This window comes from Loxodonta africana, chromosome 2 (genome assembly GCF_030014295.1).
Source record: "Loxodonta africana isolate mLoxAfr1 chromosome 2, mLoxAfr1.hap2, whole genome shotgun sequence".
Lineage (NCBI taxonomy): Eukaryota > Metazoa > Chordata > Mammalia > Proboscidea > Elephantidae > Loxodonta > Loxodonta africana.
The window spans coordinates 187,713,563-187,725,109 of record NC_087343.1 but is presented as its reverse complement, the minus strand read 5'-3'; the positions used below and the strand labels follow the sequence as shown (position 1 = coordinate 187,725,109).

The window sequence follows — 11,547 nt, the reverse complement described above, 5'->3', positions numbered from 1 at the left end:
ATCTGGTTTGGGTTTGAAGTTTCAGATTCCACATTTAGTTTATCTGCAGCATTTAAGGTCATGAGGTCCAGCAGCCTGTCTATTAGTCACATCTGATCAGTATAATAAATAAGGTAGAAAAAAACACAACACTGGTTTTCATCCTTTCCTTCCATGCATTCTCCTGCAACAACCTTGTAGATAGGTTCAAACGTATATTAATCACAGTCTCCCTTCCTGGTAACCAGACTATGGTCACCTGGTTGAAGCAGAAGCTGCAGCAGAACTGGGGATGAGGATATATATATTTTTTTCATTTCAGTATTAAAGACGTTTCTTTCCCAAAATCTGAATTCTTTTAAGGTCTGGCTCATTCTTTTGACAAGACCCTATACACGGGTCCCATCCAACTTGCATGGCTGAACAAACTACTAAAGTAATAAAATTAAGTAATTGCTACATACTCCTGGGGGTAAGGGGTAGAATGGCAAGGTTCAGACTCCTTCTCATTAATACAAAATCTCTACCAGCCTGTGGATGGATTGATCCTGCTAGAAAAGCATGTATTTAAATGAAGAAGGCATTTCAGAATCCCCTCTTCTGAAGATCCAGTGTCTGCGGTAGGTTTCTTTGCAGAGTTCGGCATCCTGTGCGTACGTAGGATGTACGTAACCCAGTGCAAATTGAGACTAATTGGGCAAACCACTCCAACAGTTTTACCTTCCCCTGTCACAGCTCTGCGGTGCACAAAGCTATTTCAGTGAGAGCGAGAGGGAAATTTGGCAAGGAATCTCGGCTTGCACTATTTAAGTCTTGGAATGTCATTCAAGATGTTCTTGCTCTGCTTCTAGTGTAATGTTTAAACCCACAAAATGAGACCGGAATACATAACGTCAAGTTAGAAGTAAGACGAATATACTTGTCATGCTTAGGAAGCCACATTTCAGTAAGATACGCTACCACTGGCTAAAAGCCACAGATCTTTCTTTCTGTATCCATACAATCAACTCTCAGTTGGCCCCAGAAATGGAAAAGAACAGCACAGAGGATAATCCAATAAAGCGAATCATTTGGGTTCTATTATGTAATTTCGTCTTATAGTAGAGCTTCCATCTTAATTTGCTTACACTAATTTTCAAATGAATTTAGATTCTTGGGCAGCATGCTAGAATGAAAATAATCTTGTTCCCGGAATTAAGAGACCCAAGCAAAAGGGTAGTCTATTCCACTAACCTTGGGCAACTTGCTGAAACTTTCAGGGCCCACTTGTCCATTCTCAAATGGGGTAAGAACACCTGCTGTACCCACTTGATAAGCTCTGAGCACGTTCAAACGTGAGCTGGACTGACCCGAACAGAGCTGAGCTGAATCATTTGCCAAAGTTAGCCTGGAATAATGAAGAGATGTCTGAGAACGGACCAAACATGGCAACCCACACTTTGATAATTAAAAAGCTCATATAGTCATCCATGTATGTCAAGTTGAGGGCCTTAGATAAACCCTCAATGGAGTTAAATGAAATTGACATTGGAAAAAATTGACATTTCTAGAAATAGAACCAAACGAGGCTATAATGATTCTACACCAAAGCACAACACAGCATTGTTTGGGCCAAGTCTGGAAAATGGGGAAGAGATCTCTTCAGAAAACTGAACATTTAAAATCGTTGTGGGGGGAAAGGATTTGGTAAACACCTTCCTGCTGAACAAAAATTACCATCTCTGTTTTAAAAACAAACATACATGTACCAAAAGTCCATACTCACTACTCATGTGAAAATCACTTCTTCTTTGTAAAATATTATGTAACATCTGCCATGATATTCTATAGAAACGCCGTACTTGAGGTTATATGGTTTTATGGAGAGAGATTAATTTAGTAAAAATTACTTTTATAAAATGGAAGGAAAAAAAAAAGAACAAAACATCAACTTAAGTTGCAGGAGTTTATGTAGCTGCTTTCTCTGTAATTAAAAAAAAAGTATACTCACTGTACTTGGAACTTAATACCAGCTCATCTATAGAGCACCTTCTTAAAGACAATGTATTAATGTAAGGTTTTGTAAATTTCTAAACTGTTTTAAATGGGATATTATCTTTTGCAATAAACTTACGTATTTTTCCTAGGTTTTAAGACTCCATTACTAGCTTGGGTATATTTGGTTTATAAAATCTAAACTTAAGAAGGGAGTCTCCCCTAATGGTGGGATGGCTCTCGTCATAATTGCTTCTGTATATGTCCCAGGGAAACCAACAAACAAGGAACAGCTTTAGAACTTAGCTCCACAATGATCATGAGAAACCATGTGTGTCCTGAGGGTGAGGAAGGTCATGTCAACCCATGAAGCAGCTCCCAGCTTCATTCAGATGGGTACACATTCATGATTTTTATTATTATGCCCCTACATCTGAACTAAGGAGCACTGGTGGCACAACGGTTAAGCACTTGGCTACTAACCAAAAGGTCGGCAGTTCGAAACCATCTGCAGCTCCACGAAAGAAAAGATCTGGTGATCTACTCCAGTAAAGATTTCAGCCTAGGAAACCCTATTGGACAGTACTACTCTGACCCATAGGGTCACTGTGAGTCACAAATCAACTCAGCAGCACACAATGATAATAAAAACACCTGAACTATAATTTATTCCATATTTTCCTTAATTATTTTGCCTTAAAGAGCAACATTATGTCACCACCATAAGGAAAATCAGTATCACATTCCATAAACAGAAGATGAAATCAAAATATCTTATTAAGTTCTTGCTAGGGTGTTGAAGGCACTAAGCCTGAGACCAGTTCTCTTTGTTAAAGGCAGATTAGCAAATACCCAACGCGTGCTAAAGCCACACTAACACTAAACATGTTTTCTACTTGACTAACCAGGATGGTTGACAGAGAATTGAAAAGAAAACAACTTTCCCATCATGTGATTCAGTGCATGTTTTCCTGCCTTGGCCATGAACCATCTAAAACTTGTTTACACTTGGAATGAGAGGCTCTCACTTTGAGACTCCAATTTAGGACGGAAACATAAATACAACCACCCTGGACAGAGAATCATAAGTCTTGGGTGTGATACCATTCTGCCATGATCTTTTTGCTGAGTGACCTTGGGCAAGTTACTTAAACCTCTCTCAGCCTCAATTCCTGATCTTTAATCATGAGCAAAGGAGCCCTGGTGGAGCAATGGTTAAGCACACGGCTGCTAACTAAAAGGTCAGCAGTTCAAAACCACCAGTCACTCTGTGGGAGAAAAGGTCTGGCGATCTGCTCCAGTAAAGACCATAGCTTTGGAAACCCTATGGGGCAGTTCTACCTGTGCTATAGGGCCATTATGAGTTGGAAACGACTCAATGGCACATGACCACAACAACAGTGCTGAGTATAACCCCTGCCTTACAGGAGTATCCTGACAATAAACTGAATGAGAGCCCAAACAGGGGCTCAATAAATGCCTACTCATTCATTTGCTGATTGAAGTAAACTAGGAGAGGGAACAGAAGATGTCTTCAAGAGGCTGCAGTGGTTTCCAGAACCCTGTGAAAACAGGCTTAAGATTTTCTCAGGGCAGACAGTGGGATGGATAAGAAATGAACTCTTCCTGGCCTTAGTAGAACCACAAAAAAACATGACAATGAATATTAAATAAGAAAGTCCTCAGCAATTCAGAAGAACACACGGGCATATGAATCACAGCCTAGCACTGGGGGATGAAGGAGTCCTGCAGTGCGGAATTACATATACTAAAGGTGAAAGGGACTTGAAGAGCCAGGTCCCTTCCCCTTTAAGCACGAGGCCACTAAGTAAGATTAATGATTTACTCAAAGGCTTGCAGCAATCACATGGCAAGTGAGTGTTAGGAGTGATGCGGTTGGTGGGCAGAATGCCAGAGGGGCTCGGCACCATGGCCCAGGGAAGTTGCAAGGATCTTTGAGGCTAGACTTGAAACCTCTTCTTGCCTACAGGTACAATTTCTGCTTCAATGTAACTTTCACTTGAAAAGGCTCTAATTTTAAGCTGCTCAAGGCAACTTGCCATATGCTCAAAACATATTTCTTTTTTTAAGTTTCAGGAAATGTGGATGTTTTGTGATCATTACACCCATCAAGCATCGCTTGCAATAAAAAGAACTGGGGACAAATCCAACACTGTTCACATTTCGCGCAAACCCTTGATGGGCTAAATGATCCTAATCCTCTTTTGGGTACTTTCAACTCAACTGCCTCCCAACTTATTTTAACAAATTTGTAGCCTAAATTCCCACTGAGCACATCTCACTATCTCTACTCCAGAGGTTTCCCAAATATATGATTTCTTCCTGCCTCCTACAGAATCCTCAAGCCCTGAAGAGCGGGGATATATCTCCTGGAAAACACAGAGCTTGGTTTTCTCATTGCAGACTAAGCCAGGTCCCAAGGCAAGAGTCCACTAAGGTTATCCTATCCAAGGTCACACTTGTCTCTCACTTGGACTCCAACAAGACTGTCCTAATTGGTCTTCCCACATCCACTCCATTCCCCATCCAATTCATCCTTCATGGCAGCTAGAACAATCATGGCAGAAGTTAGATCCAAACCATGTCATTGTCTGGCTTAAAACCATTCAATGGCTCCCCAATAAACTTAGGAAGTAAAACCAGGCTTGTTACCATGACCTAGACAACTTTGCCTGGCCTGGCCCCACTGCCTCACGCACTGACTCTCCCAGCGAAGGCCCTTTCACTGTCTGCTGTTCAGTCACATGGAGCCTCCTTGGGTTCCTTGAACCTGTGATGTTAACATCTCCCCCACAAAAGGGTTTGTGTACACTGTGCCTTCTGTCTGGAACATTCCCCACCACACTACCCTCTCTGCTCAGTTTCCACCTGCACTGGGGCTTCCCAGGCAATGCCTTCCATGACTACCACCACCACTGCCCAGACCACACCAGATACCCCTTACTCACGCACCTGGCACCACGGACTTCTCCATCAGAGTTCTTGGCACTGTAGTCCTGGTACATATATTTGTGCCGTTCTTTGATGAATGCATTTCTCTCTCACTGGCCTATTATCTACCTAAGGTAAGAAACCTGCTTATTTTTGCTTGCCTTTGTATTTTCAGCACCTAGCACAACAGCACTCAAGTATCTATTGCAAGAATAAATTAATGAAATGAATTGGATCCAGTGGTGAGACCCTAAGAAACAGATGTCCAGTTTTTCCTTTTCCATCAGTCCTCATGCGGGGATGGCTCCAGTGGCGTTTACAGTCTTGATTTGTGCTCCCAAGAGCATCCTGTCTTCCACTGATGAGGATCTTCAGCAGCTGTGTGCCCAGGCTTCTAACGACATTCTGGTCCATGAGGCATTCAGGACTCAGGAACATCAAATCACTACCGTTCTCCCCAACTGCCACCTCCAGCCCCTTTATCCTGACTATTGATAGCCAAGCTTAACCTTGTTTCAGAACAAATTGCCATTATAATTAAATCCCAATGCATTTTGCACATTTTACAGAGATACTGCTTGACTGTATGAAAGAGAAAATGAGTTTTGAAATTAAAGCAGATTGTTAACTATTTTCACTGTGATGTATCCATTAAAATGCCAGAATTTATTACATGTGACCTAGTCCATTTCAGGCAAAATGTAATTTAAAGGAGACAGGGTCTGTCTAACTAAAGAAGTATTTTGGGCAAAGCATTTTGCCTTGGCTTAAACCACGAAATAAAAAGACAATAAAATCTCACACCACAGTATTATTTGCTCCAAAGCAAATAAAAGCTTTACTATTATGAATGGCTTTCACGAATTCTCAGAATCCATAACTATATTTATATTACATTTCATCCAAATGAAACCTGTATTTTTTTTTTCTTCCTGGTAAAACCTCAATATATATATATATATATATAAATCATCAGTTAAACATGGTGCCCTCTACAGCTTCGTTGCCTAGGTAACACACGCCATATTGTGATAGCCTGGTTTTGCTGACAGAAAAGCCTTTTTTCATGTGAGCCATTTTAATTGTTGAAATTGAGAATGATCCACACAACTCTCCTCCCAGCCTGAACCCAATCCCACAAGCAGACATAATGTTTGGGTGATGAAGGAGATGAGAAGTTAGTTGTTGTTGTCATTGTGTGTGTGTGTTTGTTAAGATAAAAACAATATATCTTCTGTAGCTGCGAATCAGGAATTAAAGAGGGCAAAGCCAAGGCATGCAAAAGACAAACACCTTCACAAACTCATATTAAACCCGTTGTCGGTGAGTTGATTACAACTCATGGCAACCCCATGTGTTACAGAATAGAACTGCTCCATAGGGTTTTCTGGGCTATACTATCTATGGAAACAGATCACCAGGCCTTTATTCCACTGCACCACTGGGTGGGTTTGAACCTCCAACCTATAGATTACTAGTTGAGTACAAACTGTGCCACCTGGGGACCTCTAAACTCAGATTACAGACCTGGAGTTTCTTTCTTGGTTTGGGTCCCTGCCTCTTCTTCACGAATATGCACGCACCAGAGCCCTGGTGGCAAGTGGTTAAGAGTTGAGGCTGCTAACCAAAAAGTCAGCAGTTCAAGTCCACCAGCTGCTCTTTGGAAACCCTATGGGGCAGTTCTGCTCTGTCCTATAGGGTCACTATGATTCAGAGTCGACTCTACAGCAAAAGGAGCGCCAAGAAAGCTTCTCTGACGACCCTCAGTCTATATCACTTTTTTCCATAAACAGTTATTGAGCCCCTTCTCTGTGCCAGGCCAGAGACAAGGGCAGACGCAGGCCTGGCTTTACAGTTTACAGTCCGGTGGGGGGATTCAGGCAATAAGCAGGTGAACTTCTCTGACTCACCTGGGTACCATTTCCCCTAATCTTCTTAGTGTTATCCTTGCGATACTCTTGGAATGATTACTTGTCCTATATGGTAGTGATTTACATGTCTTCTCCCCCTTTCCCAATAGATTTTAAGCTCCCCGATAAGTAGGCACTGCTTTCCTCATTCAGGGAAGTCTTTAATTCAGGAAGTCTTCGTTTAGTTGAATCGAAAGACTCAACATCATGAGCCTTTGTCTCTTCCACATGGATCACTGCAACTTCAAACTCTACTTTCTCTTATAGTCCTCCAGCCCCCTCCAATCCAGGCCCTCACAACTGCCTGAGGGGGCTCTCTAAGACACACATGTGGCCTCTCATCCCCTGGTTTCTGTATCTCTAATTGTACCCACCACTATCCTAGAGCAAAAAAGTTCCTTCCACAGCAAACAAAGTCCCTCATAATCTGACTCCAACCTACCTTCTCCACTGACTTCCTGCCTCTCCACTTTCCCCTACACCCGTCTCCTCCACACCTCCAGACACCCATCTCCCTACTTTCCCTGATACTCATCTTCTTGCCACTTTCCAAAAAATCAGACACTGTTACATACCACTGACATCGCACATGCTGTTCCCTCTACCTACTAGAGATACTCTTCCATTACTTATCTACTCTGGGCAATAACTGTTTTTAGGTAAAAAGATAACATTACTATTAATATTGATAATAAAGGCTATAGTTCCGTGAAGTTATACTATGGGATAAATTATAAACTAAATGCTTTACTTGTTGTCTCATTTATTCCTCAAAAAAAAAAAAATAACTAAGGTAATTTGTGATTATTCCCATTGTCCAGATAAGTAAACTGAGGCATGGAAAGAGATAAGTAATTCATTCAAAGTCTCCTAGACATGAGGTGGTACAGGTTGGATTTCCTTTAAGGTCTGCCAAACTTGGGAGCCTGGGCTCCTTGCTTGCATACCCAACTGCATGTTGCCATTTAAATGTCACCTCCTCTCTGTAACTTTTTCTGATCATTTCCCGCCCCTGCCATGGGATTAGTCACTCCATCCTCCAAGCTCTGACAGCACTTGGTAGAGGCTGCTCCTCATCACACTGCATTGACATTTCCTTTGTCAGTCTCTCACGCTCACCTCCACCAGGGAGTGAAGGCCTGAGGGACAGGCACTACCATCTCCATCTCTGGAACTTCCAACTGCTTCTCACATTGCCTCGGCTGCTGCAGAGGCTTCATATGTGTTTATTGAATGAATTGGGGGAAAAATATGGTGATGAAAACATTATGAGGAAAAACAGTCTCTGGGAGAGAGACAGACCAGGCCAAGACCAGGAGTCCTGGCTTCTGCCCCCGATTGTACCACTCTGAACAATTTTCACCTTCATCCCCACCTCCATCTTTATAATGAAACCATCTGCCTTTCTGGCTTCACGGGCTGTTTAGAAGAAAAGTGAAATTATATACATGAAAATGCTTCAGTAAGTTTGAGTATATCATTAATCCCTATTTTTAAAGTGTTTGTGTTTTTTTTTTTCTGAATATAAAAGGAAAGCAAAATTATTTCAGAAAAAATGAAAGCACAGAAATGTGTAAATCATGTCTTCTTCAGGCAGAAGGTACTAATTTAATTTTAGCTTCAGAACAGGGTACCTGGATCTGGCTTCTGGGAGGTTGAGGGGCTCTAGTGAAGGGTCACATTTCTTCTCCCCTGATCTTCAGTTCCACTGATGAATTTTGCATCTAGATGAATTTTGCATCTAGAAAAATGGTATCTGAGGGACCATTTGAAAGAATAAATTCCTTCAAGTCACTTAAGAAGGTCAGTGCCCTGGAAAGGGATAACGTGGACCCAGGACTTGCGAGGGGAGCTCGTTTTATTAGCAGGTTATTCTAGCACTCTTCTCTGAAGGCAGCATGGGTTCCTCGACAACATTCCCAGGGAAGGCCACTTTGTTGTCTGATTTCCCATTCCAGGAGAGTCTCAGGCCTTTGTAGCAAACATATGTGCCCTGTTTCATCTCCTGGGGGCTTTGTTCAAAACCCAGCCATAGCAACAACTTAATATTGCTTCACAAATCCAGGGACGATCCCAAGTCAGAGCCATAAAATAGTTGGTAATCTTACTCGTAACACTTGTGTCAAAGTAGGAGAAGACCATAGCATGGAAGGAGAATAATAATAACTCTTACTTACCAAGGGCCAGCCATGTGTTAAGCAATGTGCTATAAGCTTTATACATATGCTTTAATTCAATCCTCACCACAGGACTGACAGCTAATAACCATGAGTATCCCCATTTTCTACCACCCATCTGTCAGTTTGTCATACTATGGTAAGCTTGTGTGTTGCTGTGATGCTGGAAGCTATGTCACTGGTATTTCAAATATTAACAGGGTCACCCATGGTAGACAGGTTTCAGCAGAGCTTCCAGACAAAAACAGATTAGGAAGTGAGGCCTAGCAATCTACATCTGAAAGTTAGACAATGAAAACTTTATGGCTCCCAACAGAACATTATCTGATTTGCTTGCTTTGGACACATCAGTAAAAGGGATCAGTCACTGGAGGAGGACATAATGTTTGGTGAAGTAGAGCACAAGGGAGACCCTCAGTGAGATGGATATTTACAATAGCTACAACAATGAACTCAAACATGCTGGCAATTGTGAGGATGACACAGGACCGGACATTGTTTCCTTCTGTTGTACATAAGGTCACCATGAATCAGAGTCAACTCAATGGTGATTGGTATTGGATCCCCATTTTACAGATAAGGAAAGTGAGGATCAGAGTTGGGGAGTGAAGAGACTTCCTACCTGTGGAATAATGCCTCCTTATTCCTTAAGAAAAAGAGGGCACTAGTTTCTGATCAATAAAATCCTTTCACATTCCATAGCTTGCTCCCCAACTCCATAGCCCTTAAAAAGCAACATTAGGCATGAAGGTGCTCACTTAATGTCCAAATAGCAAACATCCGTGTCTAAAGCTCTCCAAGGACAAGAAAAGGCTGGCTTCTCTTCCACTGCCAGGAAATGGGACGAGCGGAGTTTTACCTTTAAGAATGCACTTCACATGACCTTGTTAAACATCAGATCTGCCCAGCTCTACCAACAGAAGCCAGAAGCACTGAGATATCTGGGGATAATGCCGTGAGGATCTGATGACTTTCTGGTCATTCTGTATAAATGCATTCCCCAGTACTTGCTGTAGAATTCCCAAACTTTGTCTCTGTCCTCCCTTTCCGGGTGCTGACAACTGCAGCCCTGTAGGGTCCGAGAAGCCACCAGCAGGGAGAGCAACTTCTCCAGGACCTACGCTCATGAACCCGGAAGAACCACAGGGGTGTGTCACTGAGCCAAGTGCAAAACCTTCCCAGGGTCAGCAGCTGGAACATCGCCTTTATTATCTAAGGGCCCTCCATAATCATAACCAAGGTCTACTCAATGGGGCAGACCGGGGAAAATGCAGCAGCTGTGGGAGCAAACTTAGGAACCTCATATTCCTCTTGATTCCCATCTCTGCAACTGATCATGGAACAGAGGATGGTTCAGAGAACGAACAGGCTCTTTTATGACCATCTGTCAAACGTTAATTTGTCTAAAGGAATTCTAGCACATAAGCTAAAGGTATTAAGGAATCTCGTACATAAATACCTCCAGGGAAAGACTGGAACAATTTTTTTTTTTCTTATCTTATTTTTAAAATCAGATTTTTTTTTTCAAGCTAGATATTAATTTGTTCTTCCAATTAGTTTGTCCTTTCTACTCATTCCTTACAATAAGCTTGCATTGAGTGTCTGCTACATGCCAAGCCCTGAGCCTGTAAACTGGGACCCCAAAGATGTATAGGACACAGTCTTTTTCCTCAAGGTTCTTACAGTCAAGTGTAGAACACAGAAGAGTAAAGAGAAAATTCCAGTAGGACATGGTAAGTGCTGCAATTTGATAAAGAGGCAAAGAACAATGAGATCACTGAAGAAAGATGGCTAGATAATGGGGATAAGGCAAGAAATCCTGGTCTCACTTAAAATGCCCTATCCTTCCTCTCCGCCTATTCAATTTTTTTCATGTCATTCAAGATCCACACCTGGTTCCATGAAATCTACCTTGATAATTGATTTCTGCTAATGTAGGCTACGGATTCTTTGGAAGCTGAGGTACTAACCCATTTTTCACACATATATTTTGGGCCAAAGACACCCTGATAGGCAATTACCAACATCTGTATCAAAGCAATGCTTCCTCATCTACAGGACATGTCAACCCACTCTCATTACCTTGCTATGCAGCAACCAGGCTACCCAGTGCTAGCAATGCCACCTTTTGGTTATTAACTGAAATTTTAGGTCCCTTGTTTTTGTATTATTTTGCTGTATTACTTTTTGGTAAAAAAAACGTTGGCCATTTGAATCCACCAGCCACTCTTTGGAAACCCTAAGGGGCAGTTCTACTCTGTCCTATAGGGTCGCCGTGAGTCTGAATAGACTAGACAGCAACTGGTTTTCAATGGCAACTGGTCTTTTTTTTTTTTTTGTATCATTTTTACTGTTTTCTTTCTTTATCTGTTTCTTTCCCTGATCCTCCTCTTCCCCCCATACTTCCCCGCCCACACATATATACTTACTTTCTCTCAGGAATTTTCTCAACTAAATTAATTTTACATCAGGAAATCAATTTCCCAGACAGGTACAGTGAAGTGATTAAGACTGTGGGCTTTGGACTTGACAGCCCTGAATATGATTCTAACTTC

General features: G+C 41.9%; 1 protein-coding gene across 3 annotated transcripts in view; it reads right to left on the bottom strand.

Annotated features, from left to right (window-relative positions):
• The window catches only part of DOCK2 (dedicator of cytokinesis 2), a 558,619-nt gene that overhangs the window by 273,470 nt on the left and 273,602 nt on the right, over positions 1-11,547 (bottom strand). The gene's annotated exons all lie outside the window — the stretch shown is intronic.